At 49.6% G+C, this 6,633-nt stretch overlaps 1 protein-coding gene across 1 annotated transcript in view; it reads left to right on the forward strand.

Annotated features, from left to right (window-relative positions):
- SYNE3 (spectrin repeat containing nuclear envelope family member 3) overlaps positions 1–6,633 on the forward strand; it is a 978,380-nt gene that overhangs the window by 823,807 nt on the left and 147,940 nt on the right. The window lies entirely within an intron of this gene.

A 6,633-nucleotide genomic window follows, 5' to 3' on the forward strand; every position in this document is an offset into this window, starting at 1 on the left:
ATGAGAAAACTGAGGCTCAGGAAAGACCACATAATTTGCCCAAGTTCCCACGGCTGGAGAGCCGCAGATCTGAGACTAAATGCAAGTGCTCTGAGCATTTTAGCTTTCATTGGTCCATCCACGCATCTAGCAAATACTGGCTGAGTGTCCGCTCTGGGTCACTGTGGGGTTGAAACCCACAAAGCTCCTTGCTCTTTGCAGAAGTTCCCAGCCAGTAGACAGAGGCATCCAATACAGCACAGCGTTAACAAATGCAAAAGGACATTAAGCAGTGCAGGTAAGGGTGGCTGGAGGTGTTGGTGGCAGTCAGATTGGCCTCGCTGAGAACGTGACACTCACTGCTGAGACAGTAGATTTTGTGATTCTGCTCTCCACCGCCTCTGTTGTGTAATCAGTTTCTGGAGCCTTCTGGCCCCGGAGATGCCCACCCGAGTCTACTTAATGATAGGGGGATTAGCTGCAGCATCAGAACCCCAGGGCAGAACCCCTTGGATATGATCCAGCTTGACCTTCCACATAATGCAGGAAGCCCTGGTGCAGCTCCCGAGCAGGCAGCTTTCCAAACGCATGCGGGATGTCAGGAAGCTGGTTTCCCATTGGCCCAGACTAAAGTCATTCATGTGAGCACACTCTGGAGGCGACAAGCTGGTGCGCTGATGAGGATAATGACAGGAAGCCCTAGTTCCTGACCCTGCTTTGCCCAGATGCTGACTATGTGATTTGGGCAAACACCTTCTTCCAGGGCCTTCGCTGCCCACCTGTGCGGTGATGGGATTGCCCTGGTTGATCTCCAAAAGCCCTTGATCTTAGACCACACTTTGATGTTTGTCTTGAAAATGATAGTATCTGCTGCAAAGTTTCATCTACCTGTTCCTTTTCCATGCATTCATTTGGCCAACAAAGACTTATTAAGCATCTCCTGTGCACCCGGCAGGGGGCCAGGTGAGAGTTTAGGGACCCATGGCCGGCTTCCTCCCGTTCAGGCACAGGTGGGTCAGGGCAGTGCTCAGACATGACAGTAGGAGTGTGAGGCCAGGGCTCCCGTCTCAGTGGGAAACACGCATTCTATGTCTGCAATTCCCCAAATTTCTTTCATTCCCAAACCACTGTTGATATTGTGGCTTTTGTGCCCTTAGGCACTCAAGAGGGATCTTTAAATCAATTTATATTGAAATAATTTGTTCAAACAGAAAAGTTAATATCACAACCATCAATGGAAAACCAGAAAACAGGCCACGGGTAGGAAATAACTAATACACACAACACAAATGACCTGGTGATTCAGCTCCACCCAGACCTGAGCCTGAAGCCTGTTCTGTTTGGTTAAAGAGGGAAGAAGGCAGGCCAGACAGTGGCCATCAAGACCTTTGTTGGCTCAATGCTCAAACTCAGGATGCCATGAAGTCTGGGGTGGTCGTCTTTCATTCCAGGGTCTTTATTGGGGGCCTCAAGTGGTGGGAGGCTGGCAGGAGGCCCTGGAGTCCAGACAGGTTCAAGTTCAAATCTGAGCTCCGCCATGTGTTGGGTTTGCGATATGAGGCAAGCCTCTTCGTTGTGCCCAATCCTGAGTTGTCCTCTCTGTGAATCAGGAACCATCCTGTTCATCTCATCGACTACTCACAGGGGATTACATGACATGATGCGTGTGAACCTGCAGAGCACTTGCTGGGCACCAGAGCACATCAGTGATGTCCGGTGTAAAGGCATCCCGAGCAGGGAGGAAGGCACCTGAGGGGGCTTCTCTGAAAACTGCGTGCCCTCCCAGCACAGGTAACCTTTGGTCTGTGGTTTCTCTCGGTGCGACGTGAACAAAGGAATCTCAGATTCCAAGACTGGGCTGGGAAAGGGTCCCTCCAGGATGAAGATCCGTTCTGGAGCAGGAAGCCCACGTCCCGTAATGTTGAAATCGTGACCTCTTTGCCAAAACCAACAGAAAACAAAGGATCACCCAGACAAAATTCCTCAGGGCCGGAGGGTCTGTCTGGATCTACCCGCTTCCCCATCTCCACCCTCAGCTTGGCTCAGATCCTAGAAGTCACGTGGCCCCTGTGGGCAGGCTAAGGAATGAGCAGTGTTGCAGCAAAACAATGCAGGGTGCCCCCCCCCGAGACAGGTGCTCACATCCACACTAGGCATTGTGGGGTCTCTCTCGGGGAGCTTCTGGACGACAGCTTCTGGTTAAGACGATGTGGCAAGTCCAGCCGGGATGTATCCAATGTGCTCCACAATTAGAGCAAGAATAGGTGAAATTGAAAAAATGTATATTAAATATATTAATTAAATATTAAATATTTTATATAATACATATATTACATATCAATTACATTATTGTTTATTAATCAGTCATAATAATATAGTGTATTAACCATATAATTATCTTATAGCATATTTATTAATATTAATTAATTATATATAATATGTAATTATGTATTATATATTATAATAAATGTTATATATTGATTATATTAGCTAGTATATAATATTGGTTAATTATATTAATATATTTAATTAATATCAATAACATATTAATTAACACATCAATTAATATATTATATCAATTGTATATCATATTACTATATAATTATGTTGATTATATATTAATATATTAATACATAATAATATTTATATATATTAAAAGAGAAAAGTATAAAGATGTAGCCAGATTTAAAGAGCGGCGTGAAGATCTGTATAATCCAGAAATGGGGCAGAAGCATAGAGATGCGTTCGGCAGGCAGAACTTGTAGCCAGGAAGAGAAGAGTCCCGAGGAGCCCAGGCACGGCGGGAGAAGGTCTGTGGTGGAGGATGGAGACGCGAGCTTGAAAGACTTCCATCTTGATGGGACCTTGGATGCACCCAGAGGACCCACTTCTGGTTGCTGCGGTGGCAGGGTCGGTCTTCGGAATTGGAAAGAAACAGGTCTTTGCTTTCGCCAAGGCCTGAGGCACCCGGAGCTGGGGAATCATCTCGGGGAGCTGCTCTCTGGGGCCCCGGGCAGAAGTTGTGCAAAGAAGAAACCCCCAGCTCCCCTCGGGCAGAAGTTGTGCAAAGAAGAAACCCCCAGCTCCCCTCGTTGTTAAGTCGGCTTGCTGTTCTCCGGAAAGTCTGACTCAGTGGCTCTAGGCGGGGCCTGGGAATGTGCATTTTAATGAGAACACAGGTTCTCCTGATAATTAGCCACGCTTGGGAAACTCCGCACTTCAGGAGGCCAACCTGTTTCACCGACCCGAGGCCTTTTTACAAAAATGCCCGGGTGTGGGCCAGTCGAGCTGAGCTGGGCCCTTGGGGCCCCCTGCCTGCCTCCCACTGCCTTCCCTTTATTGTTCCTCGGTCCCCATCTCTCACGGAGGAGAGTCCCTGCCCCGGAGAAAACCACACAAGGTGCAGCCTGGGCACCGGGGGAGACGGACACGTGACGAGGTAGATCCTTGTGGTTTGCTCCAGGTGTTTGCGAAGGGAGGGCCCGACCTTCCGTGGGATCTGGAAGACTCTGCGGCGTGGGAGGCCTGGAGCTGGAGTGGGCAGGGTGGAAAGCAGCTGCTGGTCAGGAGGGGAGGGAGGGAGAGCCGTCTACACAGACTGAGAATTAAGGTCTCAGGGTACAGCCCGGGGGGAAGAAATGTCAGGGCTGAATCACTTTATTGTATCGTAGTTTCCATAGAGTAAGTATTTCTGGCCATTACTTCTTCCCGACTTTGTCTCTCCCACCGTTCCGTGCCCAGGACTCCAGCTACCCGTCTGCGAGACCACCTGCTTTCGGTTCGCGGATCCCTGGGCCTCTGTCATTTCTCCCATCTGTTCGCTTACGTTTGGGCACAGCTGTCCTATTGCTGTCTTTTTAAGCTTCCCGATCTTTCCTTCTACCACGTAAATTTACCCTCACAGTTGTTCTGGTCTGGATTCTACTGTGGTGACACTGAATTCTACTGTGGTGACACCTAACATATTCACAGAACATTTTTTTTAAACCTGTCAAGGATTTTATCCCTTCTTCCTGACAAAGTGTCCTACTTCAGATACAATGTTGTTAAGGTGTCTAGAACAGTGTAGCCTTAATGTCAAGATGTGCCTCTTGTAGGGTCTCTCCTGAATACCTTAGATGTTCCTGGAGTTCCCCTAGCTCAGCCTGGTCAGAGCCTCCCTCCCTCCCAGCTACGTGAACTCTGGGCGTTCCGCCTACATCTTTATGGCCGTTCGGGGTTTTCCTGTTGCATCAGGACCATCCTTGTGGAATGTCTCATTATGCATGCAGAGCCGAGCACTTAGCTTTTGCACCAAAGCGAACCCTCACTTTCCTGCCTGAGCTTTCCCAAACTCTGATCCCTGTCCCCTGGGCTCAGCCAACACGCCAGCCTTGGCTTGGGTTTCCCAGCCTGAAGCCAGAAAGTGTCTTTGGACTGAACAGCAGGACAATCACAGGGTTCCCCTGATCGGTCTGCCTTCTCTGCCTACCATTCAATGCCTGAGTTATTTCACATAATTTTTTTTCAGGGTCTCAATTGTTTCATGTATTTTGTCCAGTTTTCTGTTTACAACTGTCCATAAGTCCAAAGGCCAAAAGTGTAAGTCAACTCACGTGTTATGTGTATACACACGCCTGTGTAACTAGCGCCAGAATGAAGACCCAGAAAGGTCTTTCTTGCTCATTTCCCGCCAGTATCACCCCTTAGAGGTAAATTGCCCATTTAATTGACTTCAATTCACTCCTTCATCAAACACTTCAAGGGAGCCCTTTGTACTGGCCAAACAGAGGTGCACGGGGAGAACAGAGAGGCGAGTTCCCTGATTCATTTCATTTTCCGTCAAGCAAATAACTGTGAAATTATGACCTTGATAAGTATTTCGCTAAGAGGTTAATGGTACTATAAAAACATTTAAAGGGGGGATTTTTCCTGATCTGAGGACTCAAAGAGAGCTTCCTTAAGGGCGTGACATGGCAGAGGACCTAAGCAGTGGAAAGGAATTAATTCGGGGGGGAAAGTCTGGTGGGGGAGGGGAGTGGGGCACAACAAAGGTCACCCAGGAGCCTCGTAAAAACGGGCAAAATAGCTGCACACAGCAGTCCAGAGCATGGCTTTGAGGTCTGTAACGAAGTTAGAAGGGCTGGCGGAGCCCTGCCAGTGCTGGTTGGATGAGATGCCGGAACCCTCTCTGGGAAATGGGAGGCTACTGGAAGAGTTGAAAATAGGTAAGTGATGTGTTGGTGTGGGGAATGAGGAAGAAGGAGGTTCAAGAGTGAGTCCTGGGCTCCAATACCTAAATGAGGGCTGTGCCGCGGAGGGAGATGTTGAAAGAAGGTCTCCGCCATGACTTTGATGGGAAGACGGTGCTTGGGCAAGAGTCTGAGTTCAGTCTGGATGTTACTGAGCTTCGGCTCATTTGTGACATTGGGAGGAAATATCAAGGACGTGGTTAGAAATATGGAGTTCGGAGGAAAGGCCTGGCCTGGGAATTAGAAATAATAAGTGATGGGTATCTTGATAATGAAGCCCAGGGCATGATAAGATCTGCTGGAGGCGGAGGAGAGCACCAAGGAGAGGGCGCCAAGGCTCAGGCTGGAGGGGACACACCAGGACCGGGCACAGGAGAGGACACACAGAGGTACTAAGGAGGAGGGATGGAGGGAGAGGAGAAAGGCAGGAGATCACAGCGTCACAGAGCCACAGGGAGGGACTGGAGAAGCCCAGTGTGGCGTCCAGGGTCAGCTGCTTCTGGGGAGGCAGTGAAGATGAACCTGGCCACAGTCACAGGCTGGCCCTCCTCTGTGGACCTGAAAGCCAGACTGGAGTGGGCCAGGGGTAAGCAGAAGTGAGACCCTGAGGACCGTGAATACACAGTTGGTAAAGATGTGAGCCCGGAGGCAGAGGATGGAGACAGGGGGCCACGGGGGTTTTCCATTGTGTTGTTGGGAGTGATTTGTTTGTCCTAGCGGGCAAGCCTTGACCATGTTTAAAAGCCAATGGCAAAGATGAAGCTGGTGGGTGCCTGGGTGGCTCAGTGGGTTAAGCCTCTGCCTTCTGCTCAAGTCATGATCTCAGGGTCCTGGGATGGAGCCCCGCATCAGGCCCTCTGCTCAGCGGGGAACCTGCTTCTCTCTCTCTCTCTCTCTGCCTATTTGTGATCTCTGTCAAATAAATAAATAAAAATCTTTAAAAAAAAAAAAAAACAAAAGATGAAGCTGAAAATCTTTCATCTTTCATCAAAAGATGAAAACAGAAGAGACAGATGTGAGAGTCCTGGGTGGGCATAAGAGATGCTCTCCCAAGTTCTGCGAGGAGTGCTGGGGAGAGGGGGATACGTTCCTTCTCTGATGGTCTTTCGTGGGAGGTGGGGGGCAAGGCGGTCTGAGGTGTGTGTGAACGCACAGATGACCTGGTGGCAGGCTGAGGAGTCCGACTTCGGGAAATGGAAGACTGAGCTATTCCCTGCAGTGAATGGGAGAGTGAGGTCGTCGGTGCTCTGCTGCCGGCACATCAAGACCGGTGACTGGGAAGTCACCGCAGACCAGACTGCCTTGCTGAGCCACGTTCCCTCCAGCACTTGGCAGAGAAGGAGCAGGCAGGTGGGTTACTCTAGGTTTGGGGCTTTGCCAGAAGTGTGCGTCACCAGGCGCGTAGGGTTTTTGAATGGAATGA

Source organism: Mustela nivalis, assembly GCF_964662115.1.
Source record: "Mustela nivalis genome assembly, chromosome: 6".
Classification (NCBI taxonomy): Eukaryota; Metazoa; Chordata; class Mammalia; order Carnivora; family Mustelidae; genus Mustela; species Mustela nivalis.